The 4,383-nt window shown below is 39.7% G+C and overlaps 1 long non-coding RNA gene across 1 annotated transcript; it reads left to right on the top strand.

Annotated features, from left to right (window-relative positions):
* The first annotated feature begins 86 nt into the window (after window positions 1–86).
* LOC106601661 (uncharacterized) lies at window positions 87–1,944 on the top strand. Its single transcript, XR_001328048.2, has 4 exons — window positions 87–272; window positions 865–954; window positions 1,054–1,136; window positions 1,251–1,944. It is a non-coding gene; the product is annotated as an uncharacterized lncRNA (long non-coding RNA).
* The last annotated feature ends 2,439 nt before the right edge of the window (window positions 1,945–4,383 follow it).

Raw genomic sequence — 4,383 nt, 5'->3', positions numbered from 1 at the left:
TGTAGTCCTAGAATATTTTTTTTTAAATGCATTCAGTAAACCAAGAGGTGTCTTAAAACAACATTTGTTGGATTGACCCGGACCTCAACTACTGTTCCTAAACCAATTCCGGGGTCATTATCTTGCATGCTTTTTCCTCAGTAGTTCTGTTTTCAGTTGGCAACTTTTATACACATTTACTTGTTTACCAACACAATGTCCCGAGGGTCGAGTGCAGGATTTGACCAACATATTACCATCTTCTCTCCGGAGAGCAGACTCTAAAAAAGTCGGTTAGTATGGGATAGTTCTGAAGAAATTAAAATACCAACTTGCCCAGTCATTATTGTAGCCAACTATAGTAGGTAGCTAATGTTATCTAACCTGGCCATAGCTAACGTTAGCTCAGTTAAAAATATTAAAGCTAACTAGCTGCTTTATAATGTCAGTGAATGGATAAAGTATGTTAATATTGTCAGATTTCTAACAGCTAGCTTATTGATTATGTTTGCTAACTACAGCAGTTAAGAAATTAACTAAATTGGCTGGCTAACGTTGTAAGCTGATCAAATTCAAATCTGCCACTATTCATGCTGAGTTTGAAACAGTTACTATAGTAAGCTAACTTTTAGAACTAGCAATTCCTGTCAAGTTATTTGACAGAAGTAGACCGTTACACCATGGCCATAGGAGGCTAACTTAGTAGCAACTAGCTGTTCAGTAATGAGTTGTCATTGGCACAGGTGCGTTCATGGTCTGAGCCCGTCAATGTGATGAATAGCCTTCATCATGACATGCAGTGACAGCTTTGAAGCTGTTGATCTCTCACCTTAACAAAAGTCTGGAGTGATGCATAATTTTCCCCTGTTATATTTATTTTCCCAGAATATGCATTCAAGGCTATCAACCAAGGTGGCCTTACCTCAGTAGCTATCAGAGGACAAGACTGTGCAGTTGTCATCACACAGAATTCCAGTAAGAACACCCTTTATGACTATTTCAGTACTCAGTTATCAATATGCCTATGTGATGTTATATGCAGTCATCAGATGTACTCTTCAATCTCTCCCATAGGACAAGCTTGTTGATGCCATCCACAGTCACACACTCATTCAGAATCACAGAAAACATTGGCTGCGTCATTTCTATAATGACGGGTAAGAAACGTGTTAATATTGAAATATCCAATACACACTAAATGAACCTTGTGAAAGGTATTAGTTAATGTATGTAATAATGACTGTAATCGTGACCGATTCATTTGTGTTCAGCTGACAGCAAGTCCCAAGTCCGGAGGTCTCGTTACGAGCCTGCAAGTACAAGTACGGTTATGAAATCCCAGTGGATATGCTGTGTAAGAGGATGGCTAACATTTCTCAGGTGTACACACAGAGTGCTGAGATGAGACCTCTTGGTTTCTGTAAGTGTTACACAATTGTCAAAAAAAACACCGGTGTAGCTGAGAAGTTTCAAGATATACAGTACCAGTCAGAAGTTTGGCACACCTACTCATTCCAGGGTTTTTCTTTATTTTTACTATTTTCTACATTCTAGACTAATAGTGAAGACATCAAAACTATGAAATAACACATATGGAATCATGTAGTAACCATAAGTGTTAAACAAATCATTGTCATTGTTCTTATCTGACTTGCCTAGTTAAATAAAGGTTAAATTAACTTACTAACAGACATGTGGTTTCAGCTCTTCTGGAATAAATTGTGGGCCACTCTAGTATTAAGCATGAGAGATACTCACGAGCTTAATACATTAGTGATGCAACAACACAATAATATTATAATTAATTGATTGCTCCTAGCTCCTATCAGTACAGCAAAAATGTCAAACAAGTACACAAATAATAAATCACAAATGTCAGAACGAATCCAGTTATCCCAAATAACACATTTTCAGTAATCCAAATGCAATCTATGCGTATATACAGTTGAAGTCGGAAGTTTACATACACCTTAGCCAAATACATTTCAACTCAGTTTTTCACAATTCCTGACATTTAATCAGAGTAAAAATTCCCTGTCTCAGGTCAGTTAGGATCACCACTTTATTTTAAGAATGTGAAATGTCAGAATAATAGTTGAGAGAGTGATTGATTTATTTCAACTTGTATTGCTTTCATCACATTCCCAGTGGGTCAGAAGTTTACATGCACTCAATTAGTATTTGGTAACATTGCCTTTAAATTGTTTAACTTGGGTAAAATGTTTCAGGTAAACTTCCACAAGCTTCCCACAATAAGTTGGGTGAATTTTGGCCCATTCCTCCTGACAGAGCTGGTGTGACTGAGTCAGGTTTGTAGGCCTCCTTGCTCGCGCAAGCTTTTTCAGTTCTGCCCACAAATGTTCTATAGGATTGAGGTCAGGGCTTTGTGATGGCCACTCCAATACCTTGACTTTGTTGTCCTTAAGCCATTTTGCCACAACTTTGGAAGTATGCTTGGGGTCATTGTCCATTTGGAAGACCCATTTGCAACCAAGCTTTAACTTCCTGACTGATGTCTTGAGATGTTGCTTCAATATATCCACATCATTTTCCTTTCTCATGATGCCATCTATTTTGTGAAGTGCACCAGTCCCTTCTACAGCAAAGCACCCCCACAACATGATGCTGCCACCCCTGTTCTTCATGGTTGGTATGGTGTTCTTTGGCTTGCAAGCCTCCCCTTTTTCCTCCAAACAAAACGATGGTCATTATGGCCAAACAGTTCTATTTTTGTTTCATCAGACCAGAGGACATTTCTCCAAAAAGTACGATCTTTGTCCCCATGTGCAGTTGCAAACCGTAGTTTGGCTTTTTTTATGGTGGTTTTGGAGCGGTGGTTTCTTCCTTGCTGAGTGGCCTTTCAGGTTATGTCGATATAGGACTCGTTTTACTATGGATATAAATAATTTTGTACCTGTTTCCTCCGCATCTTCACAAGGTCCTTTGCTGTTGTTCTGGGATTAATTTGCACTTTTCGCACCAAAGTACATTCATCTCTAGGAGGCAGAACGCATCTCCTTCCTGATTGGTAAGATGGCTGCATGGTCCAATGGTGTTTATACTTGCGTACTATTGTTTGTACAGATGAATGTGGTACCTTCAGGCGTTTGGAAATTGCTCCCAAGGATGAACCAGACTTGTGGAGGTTTAAAAAAAAAAAAATTCTGAGGTCTTGGCTGATTTCTTTAGATTTTCCCATGATGTCAAGCAAAGAGGCACTGAATTTGAAGGTAGGCCTTGCAATACATCCACAGGTACACCTCCAATTGACTCAAATTATGTCAATTAGCCTATCAGAAGCTTCTAAAGCCATGACATCATTTTCTGGAATTTTCCAAGCTGTTTAAAGGCACACTCAACTTACTATATGTAAACTTCTGACCCACTGGAATTGTGATACAGTGAAGTATAAGTGAAATAATCTGTCTGTAAAGAATTGTTGAAAAATGACTTGTGTCATGCACAAAGTAGATGTCCTAACCGACTTGCCGAAACTATAGTTTGTTAACAAGAAATTTGTGGAGTGGTTGAAAAACGAGTTTTAATGACTTCAACCTAACTAAGTAAACGTCCGACTTCAACTGTAGATGGGAGGGGTTGAGGGTAGCTGAAGGCTGTGACTGGATGGTCTTCAGATATAGATGGGAGGGGTTGAGGGTAGCTGAAGGCTGTGACTGGATGGTCTTCAGATATAGATGGGAGGGGTTGAGGGTAACTGAAGGCTGTGACTGGAGGGTCTTCAGATATAGATGGGAGGGGTTGAGGGTAGCTGAAGGCTGTGACTGGATGGTCTTCAGATATAGATGGGAGGGGTTGAGGGTAGCTGAAGGCTGTGACTGGATGGTCTTCAGATATAGATGGGAGGGGTTGAGGGTAGCTGAAGGCTGTGACTGGATGGTCTTCAGATATAGATGGGAGGGGTTGAGGGTAGCTGAAGGCTGTGACTGGATGGTCTCCAGATATAGATGGGAGGGGTTGGGGGTAGCTGAAGGCTGTGACTGGATGGTCTTCAGATATAGATGGGAGGGGTTGAGGGTAGCTGAAGGCTGTGACTGGATGGTCTTCAGATATTGATGGGAGGGGTTGAGGGTAGCTGAAGGCTGGCACGAAAGACCAACAAAAGATAACTAATGTAAGATACAGTGCATTCGCAAAGTAATCAGAACCCATTACCATTTCCACATTTTGTTACGTTACAGCCTTATTCTAAAATGTATTCAATATTTTTTTCCCCCTCAATCAACACACAATACCCCATAATGAAACTATCAAAAACAGGTTTAGAATTTTTTGCAAATGTATTAAAAATAAAAATATAATATCACATTTACGTACGTATTCAGACCCTTTACTCAATACTTTGTTGAAGCACCTTTGGCAGTGATTACAGCCTTGAGTCTTATT

This window comes from Salmo salar, chromosome ssa01, assembly GCF_905237065.1.
Source record: "Salmo salar chromosome ssa01, Ssal_v3.1, whole genome shotgun sequence".
In the NCBI taxonomy this organism is placed as follows: domain Eukaryota; kingdom Metazoa; phylum Chordata; class Actinopteri; order Salmoniformes; family Salmonidae; genus Salmo; species Salmo salar.
Note: the sequence above shows the minus strand (reverse complement) of the source record. Positions and strands in the feature narration are given on the sequence as shown.